Source organism: Tympanuchus pallidicinctus, unplaced genomic scaffold (genome assembly GCF_026119805.1).
Source record: "Tympanuchus pallidicinctus isolate F22 unplaced genomic scaffold, pur_lepc_1.0 scaffold16, whole genome shotgun sequence".
NCBI classification, from domain to species: domain Eukaryota; kingdom Metazoa; phylum Chordata; class Aves; order Galliformes; family Phasianidae; genus Tympanuchus; species Tympanuchus pallidicinctus.
Genome location: NW_026294679.1, coordinates 28,406,585 through 28,431,597, shown reverse-complemented (window position 1 = coordinate 28,431,597; position 25,013 = coordinate 28,406,585). Strand labels below are relative to the sequence as shown.

General features: G+C 42.3%; 1 long non-coding RNA gene across 1 annotated transcript in view; it reads left to right on the top strand.

The window, feature by feature from the left end:
• Positions 1 to 25,013, top strand: part of LOC128078093 (uncharacterized) — an 83,528-nt gene that overhangs the window by 45,900 nt on the left and 12,615 nt on the right. Inside the window, exon 2 of the long non-coding RNA XR_008205295.1 lies at positions 24,612 to 24,657. This is a non-coding gene — a long non-coding RNA (uncharacterized LOC128078093). The remainder of the gene's footprint in view (positions 1 to 24,611; positions 24,658 to 25,013) is intronic.

The window sequence follows — 25,013 nt, the reverse complement described above, 5'->3', positions numbered from 1 at the left end:
CAGTGCCACCCGCTGCTGCTATCGCCATGGGCCAATAAGGAGCCGGCCTTTCTTTCCCCTTGGCGTAGAAACTTGGCTTCTTGTTGATGTGATAGATCTTGCCTGAAAATGCTGAGAAACCATGCTTTTCTAACTTCCTTTCTGTTGGGAAAAGAATCTTACAACTAAGATTCAGACATTCAATCTTACTGCCAGAGACTAGCCATGACAATAGACTGTAACTGTGTTCTTTCTGCCATTACATGACTTTTCCATTACATGCTGTTTCCAGTGGAAGACCTTTCTATCTCAGAAACAGTCTATTGCATTTCAGACATTTCTATTACTAATTAATTTGCTTCTCACAGTAATAAGCCCATTCGTAATCAGTTGATTTAGCATGATGTGGGTATTTCATGTCTCCTAATTGTGCACTGTTGGCTATTTCAGTTGTAGGATTTCCCTGCTGTCAGTGTACAGTACCCTCTGGTCCCTGATGCAGAAGTATATATACATCCATACCTTTGCCAACTGACTGAAATTCAATTCAAGAAATTGAACTAAAACTGCTTAAAAATTTTCTGTGCCTTTTTCAGATTTTTGAAGGACTTGGGTATGTCAGTATTGTCAGGATGAGGGCCATGTCTGACTCAGGGAATTACAACCACAGCGTGGTGGAGCTGAGTGACCTCTGCCTCGTTGTGTCCAGGACTCGGATCTGAAGGGCCACTGGTGTTGCTTTCATGAGCAGTGCTGCTGATGTTAGATCTGCTTGCAGTGATCCATGCTGTAGAACTGTGTTCTTCCAAAGCATTCATGAAGTAAAACTGGCTTTAGGTCCAGGAGCAAAATGTATTTCTCAAGACTAGTAGGGTTGCACACTCGTGCTGCTGAACTGTTTCACTGCTGTGCAAGTTATTCAGGTAGGAAGATTCATTCAGAGGGGACTCCATGTCCATTAACATCCAGAAGAGAAACTAGTAGGAAACCTTGTGCAGAAAAACAGCATTTTAGTTGTACTTAGATGAATATAATTGAGCTACAGTCCAGTGGGGAAGAAATAGAATCTCCCATGCCCTGAAGAAGGTGAAGAGTTCAGCTCATCACCCTCAACCATATGGTTTATCATTCACTGTTACCCCTCTGGATTTCTAACACTCATTCTATCAGAATTGGTCCCTCACTTCCTTAAGCAAAAATAGTCATAAATGCATGAAGAAGCAGGCTTGAAACAAACATCCTTTGAAAAGAGGGTATTAAACATTATTTGTCAATAGCATATGATTTGGTGATGCTTGTATGTTATTTATTTCCTCCCATCAACATATAAGCAGTATGGTTAATGGCAAAATCAAATGCTCCCATTCTATTCATACCTTAACAACCATGCCTGGAGCAGCATATGCTGTGCTGCTAAAAACAGTTTTAAAAAGTGCAACAGGGAAAAGTCCAGCTAAGCTTCAGCAGTAGTAGTCGGATGGATGGGAATGGGAAATGTAGCTCTCTGGTGGTGGGGCTGGAACTGAGCAGTGCCAGACCCCAACCCCAGCTCCTTTACTTCAGGGCTGGCTCAGTGCTGCTCAAACAGCAGCAGTATCGATGTTGCTGCCCGGGTACTGTGGTCTGTCTGGCCCACATGGCCCTGCCTCCAAAACTGGTACAGGGAAGGGAATACCACAGTACAGCCCAGCATGGGCTTGAATCAAAACAAAACGTGTGTTCAGAAGAATGATCAATAAATGTGTTGCAACAGGGACTTGACAGCTCAGCTGGTCATTTTCTGCCTGCCTGCTGTTGAGGGATTTTTTTTGGAGGGAAAAAAAAGGAAAAAAAGGAGAAAAGATAAAACGAAACATACTAAGAAAAACCTCTCTTCTAAAACAGTAAGTCAATTCAGCAAAATAAACCCAACTCACAATAACAAAAAGCTCCATAATAAAAACTGCTTTTTCCAACTATCTCCATTTAAAGCCAGGAGTTTTTATAGCATGTAAGTGATTTTGAAAGCATTCTAGATGTTAAAACATTTGTGTAATATGGCCGTGCAAAGTGATAGGATGAGAGGGAATGGCCTTGAGTTGCATCAGGGGAGGTACAGGTTGGACATGAGGAGAAATTTATTCTCAGAGTGAGTGGAAATGCATTGGCACAGGCTGCCAAGGGAGGCGGTGGAGTCACTGTGGCAGGGGGTGTTCAAGAAACATGGAGATGTGGCACTGAGGAAAGGAACGTGGTTAGTAGACATGGTGGGGGATGGGTTGGGTTGGACTAGATGATCTTTGAGTTCTTTTCCAAATGTTGTGATTCTGTGAAAATAAATCCTGTCTCTGCCCAGCTTTTCAGCTGCGACCACAAGCACAGACATGTATTTGTGCTATGCTGACTGTCTCCTTTGTGAAAAGGAAGCCAGAACTTATGGTTAGTCTGACATAAGCTCCCCACCCCCATCTTTGTTTTATTCCTCTGCCTGATAGGTGCACGAGGTGGAACATAACCATGACGCTTATCATGACTTTCACCAGGAGGTGCAGGAATGAAAGGAACTGAGGCTCAAACAACAGCTTTTGATACAGCAGTGTCTATGCATTTACAGAGTGCCACGTCTGGAACGAGGCTGTATGCTTAATTGTGTTGAACAGTGTGTTTCCTTGGAAAAGGTTTCTCTTGACCTAGGAGTGAACGTGACTATGTTGGTTAAGCAGCAGTTTGCTGATCATCTCTATGCATGGATTTAATCCCATTTGTCTGGTTTAGAGGGGCAGGGCATTTAAAGTTAAATGGCGCAGAGTAACCCAGTATAATGCCTAGGAAAGGAAAGATCTGTATGTATTTGGGAGTCTTCAGAAGCTACTACAATGTGTTTATGAGCATTGGTTCTGATCCTGAACACGACAGCTAAAATAAGTGGGACAGGTGTGTTGTCTGTCACAGTCTTTACTCCAGAAATCTTCACAATGATCCTTTCTTTCTCACCTCCAAAACGTCTCCCATGTTGGCTTTTATTTAAGTGCAAAAACTACAAAATCTATTTCTAGATGAACCCTAGCAGGAGAGGTTAGCTGGGAAAGTAACTCGATTACTTTTTCAGTGTCGAACTGTGTCTCAGTACAATGGCTGAGCCAGAATTGGCATCATTTGCAAACTGTGACATGCTTCTGGAGACGTCTTATTTTTAATTATTCTAATTTTAATTAAACTACTTTCCGTCAATAAAAAGCTCTTTTTTTTTTTTTTTTTTTTTTTCAAGTTTCAAAGTGTAAGAATTTGTTGACTTCAAGGAAACTTTGATGAGGAAAATATTTTAATAGCTTCTATTTTTTTTTTTTTTAATTTCCCATTCTATTTCAGTGAGTCTGAACACTTGGACCATCTTCACTGATCTAATTAAGTCCTCCTGAGCAACAGTTTTCTTCCCAACCTACCCTATCTTCCATTGCTCTGAAGTGAAATCATTAAATAAAGATCACAAAGAATGAAAGCATTCCCCTTGCTCCCCTCATTAACAGTGTCCTCTGGCTCTCCCTAGTTGTAGTCGGTGCACACGAGCAACACTGAGGCAGCATGCAGCTCACTCCTTCCCCATGCCTAGGGAGGGAAGCCCATGTCTTGTGTCTCTGTAGGTCCTGCTTCCCTGGTACCTCACAGCAGGGATGGGGATGGGTGCACAGCTACTGGAAGCAGCTCCAGGAGTTGGTGGATGCACCCTGGGCAGCTTGGCTTCGGGTCAATGCAGCCACTTCTCATTTGCTGTCTCTGGCCAGGAAAACTGCATCTGGGGGTAAACTGCAAACCACTGTAGTTTGCTGCTTGGCGAAAAGTTGTTGGCTGCATTCCTGATCCCACATGAGTCTTTTGCGCAAGGCTTGGTATGAGCAAGGACTCATTTCTGAGGGTAAAAATAACAGAGCTGAACACCCTCAGTGGGTGAACCGAACGCTGTGAGTTTTGAATTTAAGTTCTTTCTTGGCTAGGCTGAAAGTAATAGTCTTTTAAATTATGGGTGAGATACCACAGTGGAGCTCCTGGGTTGAGGCTGGGTCAGTGGGCCAGCCTCCACCTGCAGCTGTTGAGCGTTGAGGCTGTGTAGCAGGCCTGCCCCTCAGCTGCAGGCCTGCCCTCCATGCACCCTGCTCTGGGTCAGTAAGAGGCAACCCTCTTTGGGTCATCCCTGAGCTGCTGAACCTGTATGAAACCCAGAGCTGGCACTGGGCGTGCTGCAGAGCTCAGAGGCACAGTCAGCCCCTTTCTTCCCATCTTATGTGTTTGGGTGGCCCTGCACCTGGACAGTCACATCTCAGTTCAGCCTAAGACCGTGTCATTCACGTTTATCTAAGGGTAGAAAATAAAATTTAAGCTGCCCGGAAGACGAATTGGTTTGGTTTTGCTGGTAGAAACATTTTTTGAAGTTAGCTTCTGATGATTGACTTTTTAAGTTTTTTTTGTTTTTCTTTTTTATAATAGTTAATCGACAGCTGTTTAGTAGCAGAGTTGCCTCAAATGGAGCCCTTCCAGCTCTTCAAATGAGTCCAGACTGTTTCAGTGTAATTCTCTGTAGGGAATAAAGCCCAGCTGGGCTTTATTATTTATTTAGTTATTTATTTATTAACTACTGGGAGCCCACTCCCACCCCAGCACTGTTCCCCCTGGCAGTGCTGCTCCAGGCCTTCCCCCAGCAGCCAGACCAGGCAGTGCTTCACACCTAAAGGCTCACTGCAGCATCCCCCCCTCGCATGGAGGGAAGGTGTGGGATTTATCTCATGTGCTTCTCCCTGTCCTGTTGTTCTGCCCACATATAGCAGAGTCATTACATCCTCATACAGCAACTGAACAAAACCAAACCTTTTTTCCTTATCACTCCCTGTCTGTTTGTTTGCTCCCTATTCAGTAGTGTTTAAAACAAGTTTTCTTTAAATGTTTCAAAAACATCTCCTCCCTCCTTATTTTTAATTTTTTTTTTAATTATTATTTTATTTTATTTGAAAACATCATTTTTTAAAGAAGCCCAACAACTTGCTGTTTTTCCCCCAAACACTTCCTGATTTGGAAGACAGCTCCCTTTTGAAGAAAGGGAAAAATAAAGGTGTTTGGAATATCTGCTCAGATCTGCTTCTGGTGCCTGCAGTGCTCTCCCAGGAGTCAGGAGGCATTTACCCCCAAGGTAGCAACTAATGATGGAAACTTCAAGTAGAAAGAAATTTAGTTCCTGAGGGAAGTCTGACTCTCCTCTTTGTTGAATTTCCCATATTATTGGATGAGGCATTTCATGAACCCTGTTATTCTGGATTGTTTACTCTGACTGTATGGCCCACAGTGTTGCCCATTCAGCACTCAGTAGGACTGCCACCCCTAGAAACATCCCTCTCTGTGTAAGGTTTCAGTGAGCTATGCTAGTGCAGAGCAGGACAAAAAGCCTCCATCCAGAAAGGCAGCTGTCCAGCATCTGATCTGAAAACACTTGTGATTCCTCAGTCACTTTGTAAAACAAGAAAATAAGGTCAGTTATTCACTCGTAAGAAACCCTGAGCTTTGTTGAGGATTGTGGTGATCTTCGGGAAAAGCTGGCTTTGGCAGCAAGGGATAAAAATAAACTGGTGATTTGAAGGCTACCAACAAGGAAACCCTTGTAGGTTTGCTTTAAGTGAGTTATTAAACCATCATCTGCATAGGACAAGGGGGAAATGGTTTCAAACTAAAAGAGGGGATATTTAGATTGGATATAAGAAAAAAAAAAAAATCACTATAAGGTTAGTGAAGCACTGACATAGCTTGTCCACAGAGTTAGTGGGTGCCCCATCCATGGAGACACTCACAGTCAGTTTGGACGGGGCACTAAGCACCTGATGGAGCTGTAGGTGTCCCTGTTCACTGCAGAGGAGTTGGAGCAGATGGCCTTTAAGAATTCCTTCCCACTCAAACAATTCTATGTTTTATATTTGAGCAGTGCTCCAAATGGAGAGCAAACTCTTCCAGAGCTTCAGAGATGTTTGGTAAAAGCAGACCAATTTTTTTTTAATTATTTTATTACTGTTATCAGTTGGTTCTGTGGACATCTCTGTTTTCTGAAATAGAAATATCAAAAGAATGTGTCTTTCCTTGTGCGACTTCTGACCTGTCTGAAAGCAGCAGCCTGAGATACAGCTGCTGGTCAGCTCATAGCACAGTCTGCATCCATCACAAACAGCCTCAACCTTCTGGAGACACGGAGCCTGGCTGAGCTTGCTGCTCTATGATGTGTGAGATGCTTGTCCAGAAGGAAGTCTCTGAAATTCATCAACACCAGGTTAGGAGATCACAGAGACTTCCTCTGTATAACAAATAATGCCACGAATTCTGATTTTTAAGCTTTCTTAAAAAAACAAAGGTCAGAAACCCAACTCAGGAAGAAAGACAGGAGGCCTAGGTGTAGGTATCTTTTGCATCCTCTGCAGGTTTCTATCCCTCTATTAGAGATTATATGATAACTAGCATTGAAAGTGAAAAGCCAATGGGTTTGTGTTAAAGATGGATGTAAGTATTCCTTATACTCAGTTAGAAAGTCCTTTTCTGAAGCACTTATTGTAGAGCTGAAAAAAGATAATCCATAAAGGAAAGTAATTTTACCAGGAAAATGATGCCTTAAAAGCTGTTTTCCAATGTACAGTACTTTGCTTTTGTCGTGGTAAAGGTGGTCAGTGTGTTTTGGGGGTCCATCCTTACTTATCCCATCTTTTACCCAAGAAACATCAGTTATCCCCAGAAGTGATGGAAATGCAGGCTGTGCTGTTCTTAGCAGGAATTATGTGTTTCAATAAGTAATAATTTCTGGTATTCCATCACAGAGACAAGCTGCTGTCTGAACCCCCACAAGCAACCTGAGGCAGGCTTTGGGTTACCAACGCCAACATTCACTTGAGAGGGAAAAAAAAAGAAAAAAAAAAAATCTTTTTCAATTTCTGGCCACTAATTATAATTAAAGCCTGACTTTTCCTTTTTTTTTTTTTTTTTTTCCAAACAGATGGGAAAAATAAAAACATTAAGTAGCTTCACTCTCACCACTGGGCTTTTTAGAAGCTCTAAGCTGCTGGATGACAGCTAGGTTTTTGGCTGGGTTCTTCTCATTGTGATTGGTCCCTGTAGCTCCAAAGGCATGAGAACGAGGAGCTGCACATCTCCACATCTCCCTTCAGCCTGCCCCACTTGTTTTCTCTTCTGCTCAGTTAGGAAGCTTCACTCAAAGTAGGTTAATGTTTCCAATGCACAGCAGGCTCCCAAACCAAAGCTTGATCTTTGTTTTAATTTTTTAAGCTATCAGCAGTCATCCATTCACGGTCTTGTTCTATCTGTCTGTTTACCTAAAACAAGGCATTGTAAAATGACATTCTGAAAGTCCTAGGCACAATTTTGTGAATTCAGAAGGATTCTTTAAAGCTAGTCAGATGATTTGTTTTTCTGCAGTGACAATTGTGATTTGTCTTATTGGTAAATAAGCCTTCACTTGTGAGAATTTGCATGGGGTTATCCAACGAAAACAGGAGGTAGTGGGACTTGTACCAGAAGGCAAGGGTATTTGGGGGCAGTCCTCCTTTAATGTTTTCCCCCTCACCATTATTCTTACATCAACTTTTTAGGCTCTGGGGACAGTGGACCTGAACACTAATTGAAGACTCTGCCATAACTGGGATGCCTCCAACCATCGGACTGCTGGTGGCAAAGAGTAAAGGGATGCAGTGTGGAGGCAGCAGATACATATGTAAATATACCCTTTTCTTCTTTCTTTTAAAGTCAGAGATTTCTCATGTTGCCCTTTCCCTGTGTGGCAGTGACGAGTTACCAGCACTCTCCAAGGGTGCCACATGGGGCCCCAGCACCCAGCTCTTTGGCACTGAGAGACGTGTTTCAGTGGGCATAGTGGTGATGGTTTGATGGCTGTACTGGATAACCTTAGTGGCTTTCCAACCTTCACAGTTCTGTGACACTGTCAGCCTGTTCCCACCCTCGGTGCTGCCACTCATCAATCCATGAGTTCTGGGCAAGTGTCTGTGACGTTTAGGACTCTCTAGAAAGCATGAAAGGAAGCTACTAAGTGTTTTTTGGAAGGACAGGACTGTGTCTGAGGCTTATATTTAAGAAGTGGGCTCATTTGTCAAATAAGGGAGGCAGTTCCTGGTGAAAAGTGTTCACTGCAGTGTGTCAGGAGCTGGAGACTGAAAACTATTAATGCAAGTATGTGGCCTGGAGGAACAAATATATTGGATGACCTCCTAATGGATGATTTTAAACCTTAAAAAAGTGAGTTTATATTGCTTACATTGCTCCATTTGAGTTATTTGCCTGACTTTGATGAGAATTCTTCCTTCTCTGTCACTGTAGTGAGAAATCACAGGAAATTTCTTCATCAGGGATAGGAAGAGGCTTTATGCTTCAAGTTTTAATATCTCTGCACTTATGAAATATGTTACAACTTGGGTGCTTCTCTTGAGAAGCCCTAGAAAGGAGCAGAAATGGTTTCAGATGCAGCAGGAGAGCTAAATCGACAGTGTTAAAAAAGTAATCTGTGTAAACTGTTTTACAACTGAAGAGTTATGCAAAGCCATATCTTAACTTGGCATCCTGCCCCAAACTGTGCATCCATAAAGTACCACAACCCTGGCTTGACACATTTTATAGTACATTTCAGCTTTGAGAAAAGTAAACTAGTTGTTAAAATACTTCTGTAAGTCCTGTGGCTGGTCCCATCAGCCTGTGGACCAGCAGACCTATGAGGCTATCTCAGAGGTATGTAGAAGTCTTATGGGTTGTGTGCTTCCTGGCATTTGTACTGTCAGTGAGGAGTACTTGCTGTTCACAATTACAAAGATGTAAAGGGGCGTTACCCACTACCTGCCATGTAGTTTTCCAGGTGGTTGTATGGAACTGATGTGACAGTTGTATGAAACTGCTAGACAGCCTGGTATGTAGGGCTTTTGGGTAGCAAGTGTAAGTCATGTGAACAGTAACAAAGAACTGATCTTGTACATGGTGTTTAGTTTGTGGCATCTTAATTTTTAGTGTCAAAATCAGTTCCTTCAGTGGCCAAATACATCTGTACTTCCATGCACACTAAAGCCTTATGGGCAAAACATACCAGAGCAGGATCCCAAAGCTCTGGCAGGGACCGGGCAACAAAAGGGGCTGCCTGGTGCAACCCCCTGCACCTGGAACAGCTGTGAGATGTTCTGCCCTCTTTGGGGGCTGAGGGTGGGAACCGTCTGCACCTCCACTTCCAAGCCCAGAGAGATCCCACACTGCGCTGGGAGGAGGGCAAGAGGAAAGCTGGCGAGCAGGGGGTGTCAAATCCAGCTGGTTTTGTTCTATGAAGGGCTTGATCCTCATGGCACTGACATGCTTCTTGTAGTGCAAAAGAGGAACTGATGTGTGAATTAGAGCAATTTATGCACATTAAGAGAACATTATGATTCTGTAATTAGATGGCCCTCTCTACTGAAAGTGCCTGTCAGCAGCTGAAATATATGAGAAAACTGATGTGCTTTTGTTTGTGTTGCTCCCTTCCTCTCTGTGCCTTGTAGATCCAGTGCTGTCCAGATGAATGTCTCTCTAGACTTTGTCCCCTAAGAGGCTCTTACCACAACAGCATGCTATTAAGAGGGGCTTTTGATTATTATTTGGAGAGTGTTTGTGTTCTCTGGGATAATGTGACTCTATAAATGGAATGCTTTTTGCTTTGCTTTTGCAATAGTTTTCTGCTTGTAATGAAATAGTTTTTAAATAGTTTCTGGCTTTCAGAAGAGCAAAATACAGCTGCTACTGGCATCTGATTAATTATTGCTATTTTATGATAACTGTAATTAAATTCAGCTAATTCTCCACTGCAATATTTATGGAAAACAAGAAGCAGAAGCTTAGTTCAGCACTGATGCTGGAGGGTATAAAGGCATGGGAAATAAGTATAAAACCTGCATGGCACAAGCATAGGGGTCTCGTACAGGTTCTTGGAGCTTCCCTCCCACACTGCCCTCGGTGCTGTGGAGCCACATCTCCCTTCTGCCTCCGTTCCTTTTCTTGTGCCACGAAAGGTGTGTCAGCATGAAAAGCTCTCTCAGGGCTGTGGTACACAAGAGAAAGGTTGCATCCAACTCTGCTCCGCAAGCACTGCTGCAGAGGTACTTTTCTGACTGGGCAACCATCAGGGGGATTTACAGCTCCTTTGTCTGCCTTTGGTTTAAGATTTAAGAGAAGAAGAGAGAAACAACATTTCCCTGGAGGCTCATCTTTGGCAACACTTCTGCAATACCAGAGCTCTGACAAATGGGCATGGCAGCAGTTCATGGGTGTGTGGTGTTTAAAGCAGTGCCACTGCTCTCAGCTCACCACATATATGTTAAGCGATAACAGGAGCATCTCTAAACCAGCTTTCCCTTACGTGGCTGCGCCCATCCAAACTCATCATATCAATTCCTGCAACCAGCTTTCCAAATCAATAGCCAAACCACCCTGTTTTATTTCTCCTTAGGCAACTGTTCTTGTAAATCTGAGTTCTCAATTTCTGCGTTCTCAAACTGTGGAGCAGTGTGCTAGAACACTGTCCAGGGCATGTCCATCAGCATGCAGAGGAACATGCTGCTCTGGTTGTGCACATTTGAGTGCACAGCAGAAGAGGAGCTGGGGCATGCAGTGCTCAAGTGTTCCCATAGGAGGCAGTGGGGACCCCTGATGAGCCTGTGGGATATCCTGGCTAAATTTTTAGCCACACGGTTCTATCTGGGTATCATCTGCCCTAATGTAATGTGAGGATTAAAGTCAATCTGTTAAAAATCTTTCAGTTGGCTATTTTCTAATCCAGACAAAAACAACCTTCCTGGGGAGGGGGGGGGAAGGGGGGAAAGGGAGTCAAATATTTTGGATAAGCTTGACAATTTTAGAATAGAACGTTTCAGTTTTTAGTTGTGGTAATAGCTGCGTTTTTTCTGTGCTCTACTTTCTCAAGCCTTTTTGCAAAGTTATTGTGTGTGGCTGAGACAAGCGCCGCTTCTCTGAGTTTATTTAGAGCTTTTCCTTGACTAATGCCTTTTGTCACAAGTGACAGTGAAGGACCTGTTTGGTAATAGAGATCAATGGAGATGAAGGTGACATTCCAGAGCAGCGTTTTAAAACTAATGCATTAGTATTTATCTGACCACGGCACTGAGGAGCTCTGGCTCACAGTCTGAGAGCACTGTGACCCTGTAACTTCTGTCCCTGCAGTCCTTCTCCTAAAATGCACATTTCCCCTCCCTGTCACTCTTCTCCAATCCAGTGCTGGCTGACTCCTGGCCCATTCCAGAATGCTCTCTGCCAGTCTGTGGCCCAATGGGTGTGTTTGCAGCAGACTTCTCATGCTGCTTGTAGAATGGTGCCGTGCCTCCGCAGGTCACCTCGCTGGCTTTAGCAAGGACATGCCTGGCACAGTGGAAAGGGCTGGGGCATGAAGGGTGTCACTGCCTTTTGGTCCACCCTGAGAGAAGCGTGGGACTTGCACTGAGCAAATTAAAGAAGTGTGATTTCATGCTCCAGCTCGCTCTGAAAATTTGAGTGCACTGATGGTACTTGTGAAAAGTGCTAAAGTGATAGACAGCTAAGAACTTAGGGTCTTATTTCGCTTGAAGAAAGATGTACAGCAGAAGCTAATTGTCATCCTACATTATATACTCAGCTTTGAGTATATAGTTCAGTTCAGTTCCCAAGCACATTCAAGATTTAATCCGTATCTTCTTTACCGAGGAATCCAGGAAGGGTGGCAGCTTTCAACTCTGCAGAGGTCTGAGACCACTGTGTACTCAAATAAGTTTTCAAGCAGCTGTCAGATTAAAGCAGTACCAATGTTGCCTGGGTTTGAGTAAATATTGACTGCTGTGCATCCAGATACTCCTCTCCCTCCACATGAGCTCTGCCATCTGTGCCCAGAAGCACTGGCTTTCGGGGGCTGTTAACTTGACATCCTCTGCACTTAATTCTAGCACAGGAAGGCCAATTCTGATAATGCATAATGTAATTGCGTATAAAACACAATCTCAGTAACTTCTGTACATAACTGAAATGAAAGCATATTAATAATAACCTACCACGCATTCTCCCTGGTTGCATTGGCAATGCGTTTAGTGCCGACCAAGCGAAAGAAAGACAGATTGTTTTCCCAGAATTTGCTCAGCTAATGGAGAAAAATCCACCCTGATCTAAGCTCGCTCCAGCAGTTTCTCAGAAATATTGATGTCTCAAGCCCTCATGCCTTCATTAAAGTAAATCGTAATGTATTTCAATGGAAAAACAAATCCTGCATTTTAGCATTTGTTGCAGCTGATAGCTACAGTACTGGTTTCAAGCAGAGCATGCTGAGCTAATTACATTTCTACCAAACTGTTGATTTCTTGATTGCTGATGTGGTATTTGAAAGTCAGTGATTCTTAAATGTCAGCTTAAGAAACTGTCTTTACCAGTCTGAATCCCCTAAATGCAGGCCTTGTTTTACCAATATTCCCAGTGAAGAATTACTGTCTCCCCTGCTCGGCTTGCAAGTAAGACAACTAATTTCCAAAGATTGCACCACGTGTAGTTGGTAGGAGCGTGGAAACATGGAAGCATCTCATTAATGCTCCATTATTACTCAGTGAAAGATGGATGCAGATCTTGAGGGAACTTCTGAATGGCAATTTCCCCAAGCACTTTGTGTTGCTTCCTTCAAAGCAGTAGCTCTTGGGGAAGATGGACAGCCCTAATAGTGTGCATGTTGCAACAGCATTGTAGCAATGAGCTTCCCTGTTAATGTGTTTTTTATGAAAAGGGAAGCATTCCCAGTACCTGGGTAACTCTGAAATGTTTGATAAACAAAGCAAATGCTATTTTCTGGTCTGTGCTGCAATTTTTCTAAGGCTTCATGGGCACACTTTTCATATGGTTTTTGGTTGAAGAGTCACATGAATGCTACCTTTCTCCTTTCTCTGTTTCCTCTTAGCCATCTTTGTACTCATTGTAATACTCATTGTAATACTCATTGTAATACTCATTGTAATACTTTGTAATTACAATACATTGTATTGCAGTGCAATAGTAACTAAGTCCACATGTCAGCAGAGACATCTTGGGATGCTGTCAGTGCGAGGCAGAAGTAGGCACTGGGGGCTGCAGCACAACTGGACATCTGAGCTTTGTTTGTGTGGGAAGATGGGAGGGGGAACCCTTTTGAAAATGGGTCCCTGGTTACTGGTGTGAAAGTACACGGAAGAAGTTGGGAGAGGAAATCTGGATAACTGAGTTGTTCTCCAGTCCTTGTTGTAAATCTGCTTCTTTGGGAGTCTGTAAGGGTTGCTCTCGGGAACAGTACTCAAATCCAGTTGCTCTTATACTCAGAATTCTTGATGTTTAGACATTTTTCAGACAATCACATGCAGAAATCTTTTTTGCTATGAGGAAAAAGTCCCTGTGCTTCCCCTGGCGGTAATGCAGACACTTGGCTGACACAGCCTCCTCTTACTGCCTTAGTTGCATCTGTCAGCTGTGCGCAGTAACAGACAGTGTGATGGAGGGGGCTTCCATACAGCAGCAAACCATGTGGATGCTCCTCCTCGCAGTCCCAGCAGTGCCTGCAGCTCTCCAGCCAGCAGTGCAGCTCCATGGGTTTGGGGTACAGCTGGGGCCTGGAAAGCTGAGCTCGACCTTCGAGCAGGAGGTTCACGTCCCAGTTAGGGATCTCCAAGCATTGCAGTGGAAGCAGTGTCCAAGGTGACTTGCTGTTCAGTGTTTGGCATGTACTATGGGATGCTGAAGCCAGAAGAATCTCCTCTTTAGGCTGATTCTGTCTCTGCGGCTTCCTAAAGCTTTTAGCATGCCTCCGGGCTGAGCTGGCTGAAGCATTACTGTCCTGGACTGCTAGTGTTGCATCTCCTCATTTGGGCTATCTTCTTAATAGACGTTGAAATGGCTGCAAGCTTTTTGGTAGCACTTGTTCACACCAGGATGCATCTTGGGAAAGTATCTCATTTCTCAATCAAACCGTATTCAGGCATGACATTCCAACATCGTTAGATCTGTAACCCTTTTTAGCCCTTAGGATGAAAATACCTGGGAGTAGAGTGACTGAGGAATGCATTAAAACTGAAAATAAGGTTCAGTGTATTCTCACCCATCACTGAAGAACATTTTCCATTCAATTAAAAGAAAAAAGCGCATACTTTTGTCTACTTTTATGTCTTATATGATTTGTTTTCTCAGCAATGCAAATCACATCAGAGACATCCATAAACTATTCACTCATTTCAGCCCAAATTGGAAAGGCAGCAGGGAAGAACTTGCGTATTTATTTTCTCTTTAACTCTCAGGAGAGAGGCACAAATGTGGGACCTATCATGACTGACATAGCAAGTCATTAGGTAATTATACAGAAACCCCTTTTATTGAAGCATCTGTGTTAAAATGTGCATGCTAAACAGAATTTTAATAGGCTATGACTCTAAATCCCTAAGCTTCAATTTGGTAGCAGAAAAACTTCCAAGCATTTTCAGTGTTATTTTACAAACACTTCAAACAGATCCCATTATAGAGCAAGAGTTTTAGAGAGAGATGTTATTTTGCTTTGGCCTCAAAGCAAATGTTTGGTAGCATGTTTATCATGATATAAGGCTGTTATGTCTGTGAGTTCTCTCTAGCTTCGGTTGTCCCTTCAGCACCCTCTGGGGCTTCCTGTCACGTCACCAACTCTTTCCTTTCACTCTGGCACCTCTACTATGGCTTGTTTCCTTCTGGCTGAGGGGAGATCAAGGTCCTGTTATATTATTTTGGTACCTTTTCTACCACGAGCTCTCCTGGCTTGCCTTCCATCCCCCACAGGATGCTCTCCCTCTTGGGCTTTTCCTTCTCTTGGTGCCAGGAACATCCCGTAAATCAAACCCTGTGAGCACTTAGCTCACCACAGAATCATTTTAATTCACGACAGCACCCAGCACTTCCTGGCAGGTGTGAACTGGAGCACTTGTCACATGTGTTGACAGCATATACATGATCTCTTTCCATGTGCAAGCCTAGACAACAAACTGTTTTTTTTTGTTCTTCAAAATCATGAAGGATCTCTCATTTCTTGATTAAAGGGATGGTTTTTTTTTAAGTGGTTGTGAGAAATAAAGTGCCTTCCCTAACTTTAAATTTTGCTTAATAATTTTTTTTAACTTAGTCTAAAGATGGAAAATATCATCTTTACTTCAAGGAGTTCAGCCATACTCTAAGCCTGGAATGTACAATCTGATAGAAAATATCAGACATCCCTAAATTTAGATGTTGCTACAGTTTTTCTTGTAATACTGCACCCTTGGAATCTTCTACATGGCATAAATCTTGAGCTGCAGTTGATCATCATTTTTATTAATGGTTATGCAGCAACATAAATATGTATTTTTTGTCCCTCAAGTCAATAAGCATAACCTTTTCTCTGTCGTAAATCTGTCAGAAGTCCTCAGGAGACCACATCTCATGCAGCTCTTAGTCTAAGGTGCATCTAGCAGGAGCTTCCTTATAAAAGTAATTGGAGTGAGTAACTCTGCTGATGTCTGTAGAATCATTTGTATGAAGGAGAATATTGGAATGGTTTTATACGTTGGTAATTGATGCAGGTGTCTGTATGAAGTGCTTTTGTCTATTAAGTTCTCTTTCTTCTTTACTTTTTCTCATTCTTTTTCTCTTTTCTTCATCCCTAAAGGAATACATAAAGCTTTCCAAGGTTATAAATCTGTGCTGTTTTGTTTTTTTTTTTTCTCCCTTTCTTTGAAGCAAACACATGATGAAATGCTGCCTCTGATGGCATTTGCCCACCGGAGTAAACCCTCCCATGAGGATATTCTTCTAGCTCGGATCCAAATCGATCTTTTGCATGTATAAAACCTGAAGCATCCCATAATATCTATTCATTTTTTGTGTATTAGATGTAAACAGCAACAGATGGAGAGTGTAATAGCTACAGGAAAATAGGAAAAAGGTATAAAACATTTACATGGCAAGAAGAGTCAAGGATGTTTGGAAATTACATCTTTTGTGGAAGTTACAGTACCATAATTCTTTCTGTGTGACAGCCACGTTCGGCTATTTTGCTCTTCAGAACAACTGCTGCAATCTTTTGATGTATGCCATATAACAATTTTGTTCATACTTGTTTGACATTTGTTTCCCGGCCACATACTGTACATTTGTGAAACAAAGCTCTCAAGCCTCGAAAAAGAAATTTCTTACTTTTATTTTGTTTCTGCTTATGGGAAGGGAAGATTTATAAGCATTGAACAAACATAGACTGAAGCAGCCATTAAATGAAATTCACAAAGAGGAATCGCTCTCTAAAACCTGTAGGTATTGTGCTTAATGGACTCGCCGATATTCAAAGCAAATGAAGGGACAGACAAAAGCGAGCACTTTTAGATAGAACTTACTTCTAAATCATAACTTTGACACACGGAATATTTTCTGGATCATCTCTTTTCACACAGAGATGCAAACAGGAGGTAGTGGTACAAGCGTGCAGGTTGAAAAAGCCTCTCATTCCCCAAGTATAACAGAAACCAATTAGAAATATTAAAACTTACCAGACATATTAGCCATGAATCAATGGCAATCGAGACAGTCACAGCTAAGAACAATCCAACACCATCTTCTTATTAACAAGATTTTCTGGAAAACTGTATTGATTTTCTGCAGTGAAACTGTTTTCTGTGTGGCCAAGCAAGTGATAGGAAACAGAAAGGCAGAGGGGGTCCTGGGTGCAGGACCTGAGGAGGAGGGGCTGTGCTTGGGCACAGTGCTGTGGGTGCTGGGGAACAGGAGGGTGAGGATGGTGCTGGGAAGCCCGCTGTGGCTGCATTGTAAGGAGAGGGCTGCCATGAAAGGAGATCTTTTATCTTACGGAACAGAGAAAGGCTGTGTTGTATCTGTAGTACGGGGAGAGAGAGAGAGAAAAGATCCATGAAGAGAAGATAAATGAGAGCAGGGCCTGCCTCATGCCACCGCTCCTTCTGCAGATAAATGGCCACCTTTACCTTGCTCTAAGGTTATCCAAGCCGGGTTATCTTCTCCAGCATCCCTTTCTCTGCCCTCACATTGCCTCAGCATCACAGGCACCAAAAGGTCTGTGCAGAGATTTGCACTGCTACTGTGCGCTGGGAATTGTTAATTCAGTGTGTTTGCTAGGGGGGCTGTGGTTGCCATAGCCAGCTCCACCTGAAACCAAAACCTTCTGGAGTTACTTGATGTCCCAGCGCAGCTTCTTTGTTCAACAAAGCCTCAAAAAAGCCGCTTGTTGCTCTAGATGCTTTTCTGTTGCTCCCTTAGTAATTCATCAGGACAAAATCAGCTGTAGCAAAGTAATTTAATCCAGTACAGTTTTCACTGAAAACTACGAGGAATATTGTGAAATGAGTATGAAAAGATGCAGAGGCCCAAACTGCTCGTTCCCTTAATGTCCCTTTTGGGCTCAGGCCGTCTGCCTTTCAAGCAGATGTTTTCCTCTGTGGACTCACACAGCATAAAATCAAACAGAACCTGGGTCTAAAGTACCCTTATTATTGGTAAATTGGATCATTTAAACCATTAGCCTAACATATTTAATTTGGCATTTGTGTTTTCCTCCAAGCACAGGTTTGGTCAGTTTGCTTCATTTCATCCTGTACTTGGCCATTTGTAATTTTACATCAATATCTATGTTTTTATGGTGACTTAGATAAACATTTCTCAATTATGGGGATTTTATAAAATCCAAACAAGTAATGCCATTAACCTGAGCCACTCAACAGTAATCCTATTAATTCCCAGTCACATTGCTACAAGATGAATTCGTAGTAAAACTCTCAGAACTTAAGTATTTCACTGCAGATCGGTAAATCGGGTCACTTAATTCTTTTCTTCATCCACTGCTACAGCAGCAGGACACCAGGAGCCATCAGCAAGTGCTGGATAATGATGCAGGTATATTCTGCTCTGAGATCTACCTTGAGGACACCAACAGCTACATGCATCAATGCAGACTCATGATCTGTAGCTCTGGGCAGCCTGGTCTAGTGGTTGGTGACCCTACACATAGCAGGGGGGCTGAAACGAGATGATCTTTGAGGTCCTTTTCAACCCAGGCTGTTCTATGATTCTATAATCTCACCAGGAAGCATCGTGGCTTGGCTCTGGCCACAGGATTGGCTTCTCCAAACACCTCAAGGCCCAGTGAGATACTGTTTATTTCTGCTGTTTTGCTTTTCTCAATAGACAAATGTTTTTCTATACTTTGCTTCATTACTGTTTTGAAAAATACATGACTTAAATCGATCAATCTATACCTATTTGGCTTAAGACTCAAGTAAGGCTACTGGATTAGGAAACTGAATCAGTATACCTAAATTTCTTATGGAGATTTCTATTAATTGCTTTGCATTTTTACTCTTAAAGCCTCAAAAGTATGGACAAGTTGAAAAGCCAAAGAAGGACTGGTTTGTTGGCATTTTCTGCTTCGCAGGGGTTTTCCATGGACATGCCTCATTCTCAAGGTGTGTCCTGGCTGATTAATCCTGGGTCATGAGGGCTGCCCAGAACATCTCTATTCTAGCAATAAAAAGCACAACTCTGAGTTTCAACTGGCATCCCTGAGGAAGTATAGGGGGGGAGAAAAGTACCCGGCAAAATAAATGCATTTGGAAAGGGAAAAAGAATGGCTGGCATGAAAATAAATGTGCGAGGAGGAGATGGAGGACTGGCAGAATCGTTTAGGTTGGAAAGCACCCATAAGATTAAGTTTGTGAGGTAGGGTAAAAACAGACACAGAGAATAAAGAAGAAGGGGGAATAAGCAGGCAAAAGGAGCAGTGGCAGCACAGGCTGGGGAGGGCTATGAGGCACCCAGGAATTTATTATTATTCCACTATGGTACTTCAGTAGGGAAAAAACAAGGGAGGTAATGACTCGGGACTTTCTCCTCCCCTAAAGCTGTTTATGTCATGGATTATCAATGCCCAGATTGTTTCTTATAATCTCTTCTAGCAAGAATATATTTTATTTGTATTATACTCCTATCTCATGTCTTCTGTTATTATCCTTGTGTTGCATACTGTTTGGCTGAAGATACTGCTCTGTTTTCCTCATGAATATGGTTTTGTCTCCCTGTGACTCCATTAAATATGTCAAAGTGTGACCAATATTACTAATGCGGAGAGCTATAGCACAAAATTAACCATAGAGAAGAAAGCAGCAAAAGCTGTCTGAGGGCTGTGCACAAAGAATGAGCAGAAACACCTCTACAACATTGCTGGAGGATGGGAGCTACAGGGAGTAAAGCAGTTTCAGCAAATGTGAGTAGACGTGGATGGCACAGTACTTTCAAGGCACGATGCTATCAATTTAAAGTCTACCAACCTGCCTGTTAAATACATCCTTTCTTTTAGTGCACAGAGCTAAACCGGCAAAATTCTGCAAAAAACACCACTAACTCAGCCCTCTTTTCACAACCTATAAATCATGTGCAGTATCTCTGTATTATATAGCTTCCATCATGCCCACAATCATGTTACTGGAGCCTGGGCTCAGCATAATCTTTACCCAGCATCTGTCTTATCTTCCACTGTGCTGGAAAACACCCGCACACTTAAATTCAGAAATGATTTTATCCAGAGAGAAATGAGTAGCTATTAGAAATGTCACAGTTCCCTGCCATCCCTCCTGCTTTTAGCCGACAGCAGTGTGCCTGTTCTGGGGGGCATAAAATAACTGCTCTTCTTACAGCAGATAGGAGCCAAAGATAGATCTCTATTGGTGCAGTGGGGAAACCATTGCACTCAGAGTGGTTGAGAGGTCAGCTTTGGTCTTTTTGAAATCACTTTGTTTTGGGGGGAATGTAATTCCTCTTCAGAGTCAGCTAATTCACCTTTAATGAGCTTATTGGCTATTACAGGTTCCTGGTTCTCATTTTTCTCCTGCTTTATTGGTTTTATTGCCCACTGTTGGTTTTGCTAGTGCTATAGTTTTCCGGCTCCCTCCCTGACTTCAGAGTTCCCGTTGCCCCAAGCAAACCTCCAGGTATACAGGCCTAAACTGTGGAGACAAAGCCAATAGAAAGGCAAGGGAAAGGGAAGCAATTCTATTTTGTAAGGTATTTTCTGTCTCTTAGTTTTACCCGAGGTGATAAATGAAATCTAGGGCAGGGAAGGGAGATGAACCTTAACCTTCCATTCAAGTGCATTTAACCATAAAACTGTCATTTGTCGTAGCATACGTGATAAATGCGCCAAAACACCCACTCTCCACATTGCTCCTTGTGGAAGATTTTACGGTTATGACACCATGCAAGGATCAACTGGCATGATTTAGCTCCCTGAGCCCCACATGGAGCTGCCCTCAAGGCCAAGATGCCTCTTCTGAGACCGTGCAGAACTGCACTGGCTTGTGGTTGGGAGTGCTTTGGGGGAAGGATGCCAAGGCAGGGAGACAGCTAACAGCTTCCCAGCTACTTCTGGAATGCTGCTCCCAGGCAGTCTTTCTTGGCAGTTTTCACAGTCTCTCTGAAGAATTTACACAGTCAGTGCTGGCCAAAGAAATTGAACTGCATGCAGTATTAAAACAATACAACAATAACAACAAAACAAACAAACAAAAAAAGCGTGCTGTGTGAAGAGGGAGCTGTGCCAGAAGGCTGTGTGGGACAGGCTGGCTCATGCGGAATGTCTTTGCGTACTTTGACCTGCAAGGGACCTGCAGGGAGAATCCACATCGTACTGTTGCTGTAACCTCTGCCTTTTTGCTTTCCCCGTGCTCTGAGCTTCCTAGAGGCTGTTCACAAATTCCCATTAACTCCAGTGTGTCAGTACCTGAGTTTCTAGTGCAGATGACTGCTTGAATGACAGGTGCGTTGTTTAACTGGAGGATGCCCTGCAGCAGGCTCCTTCCAGCATCCCACCCGTCCTGGGCCATCCAACCTGGGCTGCATCCCTGCTGCTTGCACTTATGTTGCAAGTGAGGAGGGAGCTTAGCACCTCCCTACACTCGCTCAAGCCTTGCCTGGTGTCTGAGGCACTGACAGAAGCTGTAGCGGAGCTAGATCCTGAGCCAGCAACTCTCAGAGGGTTTACTTTAAGTTGCAGGCTCTCGTCTTGATGGGGGACTTCAACCAACCTGGATTTCTGCTGGGAAAACAGCAGCAAATGATCAAGGAGACTGGAGTGAAATCAACATTTTAGAAGGGCAGATAGTGACAGGACAAGGGGGAATGGTATAAACCAGGGGAGGAAGGATTTAGATGAGATGTCAGGGGGACATTTTTTACAGAGAGTGTGATGAGGTGCCCAGAGAGGTTGTGGGTACTCCGTCCCTGTGTGTTCAAGGCAAGGTTGCATAGGGCCCTGGGCAGTCTGGTCTAGTACTTGACCTACCGGCTGGCAGTGCCTGCAGCAGGAGTTTGGAACTCAGGATCCTTGAGGTCCTTTCCAACCCAAGCCATGCTGTGATTCACAGATGCAGGCACAGTTACCTCAAAGGGCTGGAGGTGGTTGAGGTCCCTGTGGCTGAGTGATGCACTGTATGCATTGCTAATACTTCTGCAGTACTAAGAATAAAGTTCCAACACAGACAGGAATCAGGAGGTCTAGGTAAAAGAACCAAATATTCAGGCTGCAATTATGACTGGTGCAGCATGTCATTTTGGCTTTGTGTTGGCCTGTGTAGCTTTAGTGACCTATTTCTTAGACTTTCAATGGCACTTTCTTTCAGGTGCGACAATTTAACACCTTACCATTTCATATTGTTTGGTCTCCAAAGCTTTCTGCATGATTCTAGTGTAACTTCCAAATTATTCAGTACTTTAACGGAAATAGCTTCCATCCAATGCAACCTTGGGCTGAAATCAAAGGCATGTAATCTGTCTTCAACTTTATTAAAAAACATAAGGCATCAGCCTTTATGTAGCTCAAATGCCTCTCCTTACATGGTGACATACCGCGTCTGATACCTCCGAATAAACTCGATATGAATTCCTATTCAGTGTACTCAGCATATTGAATATTATTTAATTTTCCCCATGCTGTGTGATTGAATACTCTGGTCATGGAAATGGAATAGTCGCACAGCCTTGCACTGCTTTGCTCTGCTGTCTTGTTTTGTTTTTCCTTGCCACGTCTGAGGATTAAGCACTTGCTATCTCCCTACCATGGCCAAGAAGAATTTTGTACTTCTTCTGTGCTGCCCTTGAGAAAAAAATGATTTCATGTAATTAGGATAGAGGTTAGTGTTCAGGTTAACAAGGGAAATAGTGTTTTCTGTTCAAGCAAAAAGCTTTTATTTCTCAAACAAATTCAAACATTAGCTTCTCTGCAGAAAATTTACAACCATGTACATCTGTTTGTAATATCTGCGGCTGGCTGTATTGGTTTCAGCAGCTACAGCTGGCCTAGAGGAACATAGAACATACAATGTAAGGGGCTCGTCAGTGTCTCATTCAGGCACCATCATCAGAAAGTTGCTCTGTGTAACATATAGACAACATTTCTGCATTCTCTGTCACTTATCGTACAGATTAAAGGAAAGATAAACTGTCCAATCATCATTGTATGCTCAAAGCCACAGATGGAAAGATCGGCGTGTATCAGTTCTGTAAGTTTCTAGGAAATTTGCAGAGGAAACAAATGACCCACAGTGAAAATGTGTAATACTTTGCAAAATTGGTACCTGGGAGCCATGTGGCTAAACTAGCAGTAAAAATGACCTTTTTTTTTCAGCATGAAATTAGTTTTCTCCTGAAGTATAGAAAAGCGATTTTAGGCTGTTTTACCACCTGCTCCTCGTCCCTGGGATCTGTGTATTCACTTTTGATTTATGAGGGAAAGCAGGGGGAAATCAGGTGAATTTTAAATGGCATATATCAAGATTATAATGACTTGGTCTTTTCTTCCAGGCTATTTTTTAATCCCATTTTTATGCAATAGCCGAACTGTAACCGCTCGCAAACTGCTTGCAGAGATTTTTCTGTTACATCTCACCCAGTGTTTTATCGCTGCTCCCCTGTCAAGAAATTCTTTTGCTAAAGAGTAAAAATGAGCTATTGGATATGCAGCGAGGATAACCAGCAGATAATTTGACTGCAGGTCAGATCAGCTGTTGCCTTCTTCCTTATTTACACTAATAACTCGTATGTATGTCTAGATATGTGCATGTGAGTGTATTTAATGCTCCTGGAGAATGTCAGCCTAACTCCTCTGTCATCAGGCACACTGCGTGGCAGTGGGATAATTTTCCTACTGCTTTTCGATACGTGAAACAGAGCAACCAAAAGATATGCCAGACATGTTATAAGGCTATTCTAAAAATAAGTATAAATATTTTTGTCAAGCTGAAAAAAAAAAGCCATCAGTAAAATGGGTGAATATTCCCATCTTCGTGGAAAGCCACAAGACTGGGTAGGTGTGTCATCTGCCCTCAAAACTTGTATCAGATGTGTAAATAACTCACAAGATCTGGCTTCTGCTAGCCTGAGGAGAGACAGACAGTATCATTATACAGGACAAATGACTTGTTAATAATCCTTACCTGTATTGGTAGCTCCTTTTTAAGTTAACCCTAGTACGCTGTGCTGTACTTTATACTGTAGCATACTGAAGTGTATGAGAGAGTCTGCAGTGTAAGGATTGTGGAGTGAAAGCACTGCAGGTGGGCTCCAATTTCAGTTTCTGTATCGTCTCAAAGATATCTGTATTTCCTTCTATGCTACCTTCTTCATGAAAACAGATGTGGATTTATATGTACTGTGATCATATTTTCCTCCTAAGGCTGGGACATTGTATGCTAAGGTTGTAAAGACTGTCCTTAATCTTTCTGGACTCCATTATCTAGTGCTGCCAGTTAAGATGGATAAAAATTGAGATGAAAATGCAATAGAAATCAATCAAGAAGTCTGTTCCCATAGGAGCAATTAAGTTAGCTGAAGTAAAATGATATTTTAGGGCAATTTGGATACAATTAATATCAGAATCGAACATTTGCCACTGTTCTTTGGAGATAAAATTAGGTGCAGTTTCTTTACAGAAAACTTTGAGGAAAAAAATTATTATTTTTTTTAAATTCATTTAAAATTCTACTGAAATGTTTCTATAAGATTTTATTTACTTATTTCCAGTTTCTTACTGAAACTTTTTTTTCCGTCCTTTTGAGTAAAAGTTTTTTCTCAATTTCCAGCTCAAGTTGATTGGATCATTTGTTAGGACTTGTGACAACAGATGCTGAATGAATTTGAAGACCAGAGTCTATATAAAGCCTTAGTTTTAAATGCAGCTTCACTGAGGCAACAGTTTGATAGCAGCGTGTGTTTCTCCAAAACTTCATTTTTTCTCACTAATGCTGTTTTTTGTGTTTCTCATTAGAAACATCCTGATGGCTAAAAATTACTTTCCTTGTTAGGGGTCACGAGCCTGACAGAGCAGGAATGAGAGTTCCTTCTCTGAAGATGTTTCTGTAGGTGCTAATAGTGCATCAGATCTCTGGGCTATTTTGTGATAGGAATCTGCCTTTGAAGCTGCTTGTTGAAAGCTCCATGTAACTCCAAACTAAATATTGGCTTTATTTGAAACTGTAAAAGAGTTCTATTTTTAAGAGCTCCTGTTTTGACTTTTCATCTTTTCATACCAACAGAATGTCAACTGTATGACAGAAACACGAGTCTGGGATGGAGAAACAGGTAAAATTTATGGAATGCTTTTTTGGAGAATATTGCCTTTTGTGCTACCCCTTGTTATCTTCCGGGAATCTTAACATAGACAAAGCACTGAGGAGACTCCTTTTGCTAGTAATTATATCACAGACTTTTTTTTCCAACCAGCAGTACGTGGTGTCTGACGTTAACAGCCGTAAAATCATCCAAGCCTGAAATCTCGTCTTGGAACAATTTTAGAATTCTATCTTTGACTCTTTAAATAAATAATATCAGTCTGCCATCTTTTCGCTTTTTTAATATATGTGAGACTTAAATATAAATGCTACTCTTTCAGGCTCCGTAAAATAAATGTATGATATTTTCCATATATATCTAATACT